Source organism: Pinus tabuliformis, chromosome X (assembly GCF_031772625.1).
Source record: "Pinus tabuliformis cultivar Carrire ecotype Pingquan chromosome X, CPIR1, whole genome shotgun sequence".
NCBI classification, from domain to species: Eukaryota; Viridiplantae; Streptophyta; class Pinopsida; order Pinales; family Pinaceae; genus Pinus; species Pinus tabuliformis.
Genome location: NC_142308.1, coordinates 292,063,612 through 292,070,905, shown reverse-complemented (window position 1 = coordinate 292,070,905; position 7,294 = coordinate 292,063,612).

Here is a 7,294-nt window from a genome sequence, read left to right as displayed (position 1 = left end):
TATTGCTGAAGTGCTAGCTTGTTCCTTGGCCAATTGCCTGAGTCTATTATCATAGTCCAGCTATGTCATAAGTTTCTCATTAATGACCAAGGGACTGGGCAATCCTTTCTCCCTCAAAATTTGGAATTTATCCATGAATATATCAATGGCTACCTGCATGTTCTGGAACTTTTCTTCCAAGTTCAGCATTAGGTTTCTCTTGGAAAGGACCTTCCTTATTTCCAAAATGGTTTCAGTTCTATCTTATATATCCAGCTCATGAAGCTCATATCTATTTTTTTTGTTAAGGAAGTGGATGAGTCTATTGGCATCCTCGGGCATGTCACCCAATTCCTCCTTGACCTTTTGGATAGCTACTATAACTATCTTTATCAATTCTGTCTGCTCAAAATAACTTGAATAGATGGCCAAATATCCTTGACGGAGTCAATGATATTGGCCCATAACAGTTCCTTGGATTGTCCAAGGGGTTTTTCCAATGTTAAGTCTTTCTCAATAGCTTTGAATCTTTCACTCATTCTACTGGACTTTTGTGCCTCTTCCTTTTGCATAATTTGGGCAAGTTTGTAGTCATTCTCTAAACATGCCACCTTTTCCTTTAGTTTTTTCATTTCTGTAGCCTGAATAGACATCTACTCCATGGCTCTAACTAACTCTGTTGCTTTTTCTCCTAATGCACCTACTATTGTAGACTCTATTGTGACTAGAAATGCTGTGGCAGGTGGAGCTGTAGGTGCTAGTGAAGCTACCAGTGTGGAAGGGACTGCAGTAGATACTGTAGGGATGACATTTGTAGAAGTTGTGGCAATGTCAGTTTGTTTTAATTGGATCAAGCTATCCAATTCTTTCTATGTCTCTCTTATTTGATCATTAAGTTTTAGGACCAAGTCCATCAACTCTTCATGTCTAGTTTGGCTCTCTAAGACTTCAAGTGTTTGAGGATGTTGCAGTTGAGGTATCTTTAATTGCTTCTTAAGTGCAACAATATCATCATTTTTCTTCTTTATGAGCTACTCGGTAGCCTTTATATCTTTGGGATCATGTCCCAACTCAATAAATAAGTCTTCCAAAGACTTAATCCTTGTATCCTTGGCCTGTGAGGAGGCCTTCTCCAACTGAAACTGTGCCGAAATGTTGTTCAATGAGTTTTGTAGCTGATGGGCAGCTATGGCTTTACCTGTAAGGGTGGAGTATATCATCTCTCCAGCCTGTTTATGCAATTTTATCTGGTCTATGGGATGAATATCCCTTTCCAATACTTCAAAGTCAACCCTCTTGAAATCTGAAGATGTCTTGGGCTGCTGTGCTATAGGTTTGATAAAGGACATTTGAAGTTTTCCCTCCTTGATGTCAAAAGCTCACATCAATCTTGTTTGATTTGTGGGAGTAAGTTTCAGATACTGTGCATAACTATGAGCTTTGAGCTTTGCATTTCTCATTTTGATTTCTTTGTATCTATCCTTTATGTCTTGGTCCTTGTCAGCAGGCCTACTGAATGAAGACACTTCCACACTTAGCTGGCTTTCCAACATCTGAGTCTGTGATGTGGATGGATCTTGTATGTCTTCAAATGGGTTTTTGGCCTTGCTTCTGACTCCTTTTGTGTTGGTTACCTGTGTTGATCCTTCTGTATCTTACTATTCAGAAATAGGATTAAGCCTTTGCCTCTTGTTGTGACTTGTTTCTTACTGCAGATTAGAGGTTTCCATTCCTAAAGTGGAAGCTCCCTCTCTATTTCTTTTCAAATTTTTCTCCTCATTCTGCGGAGTCTGCGTGATAAGAGGGGTACTCATGGTAGCTTCTTACTATCCTGGTACCTGCAGAAATGAGCTCTCATCAAGTTGGCTCTCTAAATCAATCAAGGTATTCTCAATGTTTACCTTTGTAGTATCTCTATCTATAAGATTGTTCTCCAACCACTCAGATTGATTGGCATAAGCTTCTATTTTAGGTATGGGATGATGAATGTAAGGCCACAATTTGGCCTTTTTCCTAAGTCTAGTCATGAATCATTGAGGGTCATATCTCCACATGAAACTCTTTTGGAATTTCATTTCTTGCAATATGTGATCTGCTTCCTTCCCTGCTTCTCTTGAATTACAGATGAAAGGGCCCAATTGATCTTTGACTCTGAACTGGGTTTTCTTCTTGGGTTCCCAAAGGCCAATGTCATCTGAATGGTTCAGGTAGTTGTCTCTGCTTACGCAATAAGTTTTGAGCAGGAGCTCTGATGCACTCGTATCTTTTATTTGGAAATCCCTGTCATCCAAGGGAAGGTGGTTCAAGGATAAATGTGAAGTTGTCACAGTTTGGACGTCCATGGCAACATGGGTAGCCATTATTCAGTTCTTGTGGATTTGAATTAGGTGCTAGGGATTTATTCAAAAGGTTTTCAATGGAAAGTGGAAACTTATCAGAGGGTTTGGCTATAGGTTTCTATAAATTTAAGGTAATTTTCAATTAATTTGACTTAATGAAAATACTTAACATGCCAAATTTTTCCAAATGTGAATGGGGAGTGGTATTCTATGCTGAAATACCTAGAATTGGCTGAATTGGCCTCCAATTGATGGTTTGCAACAACAACAGAGGTTTGTACGGTTCTGGTACAGACAAGGAGGACAGGTGGGTTGTCTACAACATCGTCTAGAGCGAATTTGGAGGTTTGTTGGTCAATTCGGCATTTGTAGAAGTTGCAAAGGTTTTCACAGTTTTACAGAGAAAATGAGTGAAGAGAGTGAAAAGAGGGTTTTTCAGCCTTTTATAGAAAGACAATTGCTTTTTATCGGGTTCATTTACAAATGAATAGTTGGCGGTTTTTTCGGTTAATTGGGGAAGCAGTAATGGAGGGTCATTGTACCACTTTCGTGGTACAAGCGGTATTTGGGAGGGGTCACCCAATCTATATTAGAGTGCGACACATAGCATTCGGGGGGTCAGGGAAAACTGCCTTATCAGGCGAGTAAAGGTCGGCGATCGAGTTCAGCCGATATGGATGTAGGCCATTGGATGAGGGTGCCGATGATCAAACGGTAGTCAGGCAGAGAAGATGCACGAAGGAAATGAACGGGAGTTGACGGGGGGGCCAAGGGTTTTAATCACAGTGGTTTGGGATTAATTTAGGAATTAATTCTAGGTTAAGTGATCGAGCGCTGCTTAATGATAGGATTAGGCGATCAGGCAGGGTTAAATGATAGGATTAATTAATTTTGTCGGGATATGGGTAATTTATATAGTTTATAACTAAATTAGGGATTGGATTATTTACATACGGATTTAGTTAATATATGGGAAAAGGGATATGGGGGAATTATGTAATAAAATTTGAAATTAATATGAAATCTAATAGGTGGAGTGGGTTTCTCCTAAGTAAAAAGGTAAAACATAACATTTCTGTGCACTTCGCTTTATACTTTCGATAAAGTGTTTTTTGTGGGTTTTTGACTGAAATAGATTTAATCATAGGATTTTTACTTTTCATAGGTAAATGTTGTTTAACCTTGGGAAAAGGGGGTTTTATTAGGGAAATGAGGGAAAATGAAGGGAGATGAATTTTCATGAAGGGTATTCTAGCACTTGTGTCTATAAGTCATTATGCAGAGAGTCTGGTCTGTCCAAAAGTCATAGAAATGCTTTGAGTCTCTTTGACTTAAAGGATTTAAGTAGTTAGAACTTATTTATCAGAAATTAGTAAGTATAAGGGTGAAATGACAGAGGGGTTGTTAAATAGACCAAGTTGTAAACAATTGTCCTTTCTTTGTTTACTGCGTATGCACACATTTGAAAAATGCATTTAAAACATGACATAAGTGCTTTTGTGTAATCACTTGATATTTCTACAACCATTCTTCTACTTACCCATTTACTTACCCTACCATTTTTTCTTCATTTTATTTGGGTTCATTTAGGATAGCAAACCCTTATCAATCCTTTTATTTTACAAAGTAGACTATCTAATTCTAACCTTATATCATCCAACAGCTCAGATTAAATTGATGAGCTCCTTTTATTTTCTCTACCTATCTAATGACCTACCAAGATTAAATTGTTTGGTCAGCTTTTATTCTCTAACTATAAACGTAAAATTCAAAGAATGGTATAATCAAGATTAAACAGATTCATTACCATGGATTGTGGCACGAATAACAAGCTGCACACAATCATTATTATGCGTAAAAGTAAATAGTAATGGAATTTTGACTTGCACACTTTGATAGTCTCTTTTGTTTTTTTTTTGGGGGTTCATATATTTTCATTTATTTATTTTTACCTTTTCTTATTCTTTTTTTCCTTTGATTATTTTTTAGGACATACCCTCTTTACATTTTTTAGTTTTTTTAATATGGAAAACATTTGCAGAAAGAAAAGGTATGTACAATATTACAAGGCTTAACCTTAGTCATTCAAAATTATGACTCCTATTGGTATAGGAACCTAACAATGTACATGTGTAACTTTGGCCTTTTCCCTTTCTTCTTCGAGCTTAAGGATTTGTAATTGTCTCGCTTGCATAGAAGAGGAAGAAGTCTCTCCAATAAATTGAACTAGGACTAGACAGGGAATAGCTACACTTGTAGGGAGGACAACTTCTTTCCCATAAATCAAATTAAAAGGAGAAGCACCTATTGAGGCTTTCTGTGTTATTTGATCTACCCATAGAGAAAATATTAAATATTTATGCCAGTTTTTTTGACTTTTTTCAAGAGATCATTTAATTATTCTTATGAGATATTTGTTTGTAGATTCGGCTAAGCCATTTCCTTGAGGATAATAGTTAGCAGAATATTTGAGTTTAAAACCTCTTTTAAGGGAAAATTCTATCATATCATTGCCCGAAAAATAAGATACATTATCAAACATAAGGGTAGTTGGCAAACCAAATCTGGTAATAATAAATTGATCGATGAATTCAATGATGTTTTCAGAATTGGCTACCTTAAGTGGAATGGATTCCACCCATTTTTTGAAGTAATCAATTTCTTTAAGGATATATCTATGCTGCTTATAGGAGTGAGGGATGATCTCACCTATTATGTCTAGTGCCCATTGTTCAAATGGTTGTTCAATGTTGACTGGCTACAATGGTAATGCAGGTTTCCTCTGTCTCCCAGCAGATGTTTGAAAAACTTTACATTCCTTACATAATTGTGTGGATCCTTAAATAAGGTTGGCCAATACTAGCTAGCAAGCAGGGTTTTATGTGTGGATCTGTCCCCTCCAAAATGTCCACCAGCTGGTCCATCATGGAGTTCTTGCAAAACCTTCTCTGCCTTCGATTTTTCAAGACATCTAAGAAAAAATAATCATAATTTATTCTAAACAACACATTATTGATGATAAGGTATTGTCTATATTTTAGCCTCAAATACCTTTTTCATTTGTAGCTTAGGTGTGTAAGGGCATACCCATTTCTTAAATAAAAGATGATATCAACATATCTGGATTCAGTATCATTAAGGCTTACCTCATATACTTGTATATCATCACCTGAATCTTGTAGCACTGATAAGTTGGATGCTCCTACTAACATTATGCAAAAACCTTGACCTTTTACAATTTTAGCGGGTTTGATTTTTCTTGTAGTGTTGTTACCCAATTTGCCCTCTTCTCATCTACATCCATTTGTATTAAGCGATTTCTCACTGTTGAGAATTGTACTACTACCTTGGTGTGGGTTTTGAGGAGAAAGGGTCTGAAATGCTTTATTGATTTGAAAACAACAATATATTGTTTTTCAACATCTGAATAGTTCAATTCAGCCCCCTGTAAATTGGATCTAAAGAAAGAAATTGGTGCTTCAGCTTTGTAATCATTGACCTATGTTAATATAGCTACATATGATTTCTCGCAAGAAAAAGCATATAAAATGAAATGATTAGAAAAATACGGAGTTGCTAAAGAGGGAGCATTTATGATTGCTTATTAATCAGATTAAAGGCTTCATGCTCTATGTTAGAGTCGGTCTTTATATCCCTTCATCAGAGATCAAACTCTTTTTGCATTTCATTTTTAGGTGTCTCGATCGATTCACTCAGTTGCATTCCGCGAGGGACATTCCATTATCTAACGGAAGGGCCTTGTTACTCATTCCCCTCATGCCTTATCCTGCTGGTTTAGGTCTGTTTGTTGAATCAATTTTAAGGTCATTTACAGTCCTGTTTGATGACTAGGTCAGCAAAGAGTTATTTTAGTTCCAATAATGCCAGCAGGCCAGAGGGAGGTTCAAAATATGTTTTCATTTCGAAAATTTCATTGTCATACTGATTGATCATGACTTTTCTTCAAAACCCTGTTTTGAAGAAAAAGTCGTCTTTTCGTCTTTTGAAGTAATTGTCATGCATATTTGCAAGGTTTTCAAATGCAGCCTCTGGTCATTTTTTGCCGAAATCTGATGCCACCACCCCTGCAAAAGTTGACAAGATTCATCATCAGCTCAAAAATCAGTGGGAAAACCCTTTTGAAGCGCAAAATTGAAAGCATTGAGCATGACAAGAATGGTCCTTATAGTCCATCAATCCCTAAAAGGCAAACCAGGAGTAGCAAAGAAACAAGCACTGACTTTTTGTGTCTGATGAAGTCTGCAAATCAGAAATCTGCACCAACTCATCCAATAAACACAGTAACCTTATTAAAGGAGAGTTCAAGCGCTGCCTCTTTGGCACTGGAGGTGAAGACAATCGGAAATTACGACACTTAAGGAGTATGGGTAAGCTCATAGACTTTTTAGAATTGCCCAAAGTAGGGAAAAACCAATGTAGTAGCAAGAAAGGACAGTCATGCAAATAATTCAGCTAGCCAAAAATATGATAAGCAATGTCTAGCAGATTCACCACCTAATACCTGCGTCAGTTCAAAAAGGATGAAATTGATTTTTTGATGGCTGACTTGTCAGACTCAGATAGAATGGTAGCAGCGATTGCTGATACCAAGGCAACCCTTCATACTCCCTCCTCAGTTTCAAGTTTGGCATTTACACCAATTACAGAACAAAATAGATTGCCTTCTTCCAAAAGCTTTCCTGAAGATGACAACCATGATGGTTTAACTCCAAATTTGCTTGTCCAACCTTCTGTATTTGCCGACAAAGCATCATTGTTACCCTCTGAGCCTCAGACTAAATCATCATCTAAGAGTGATACAACTGTTTTGGAGGCTGGCTCTGTTGCCAGCAGAAAGTCAAAATATAGAGTCAAGGATCACTGCAGAAGAATGGACAGGTGCTCACCAAATTCTTCGGGGGATCAAATAGAAGTTAGCCCAGAGAAGCCAAGGTGAAACGTGGAGGAGAGAAATT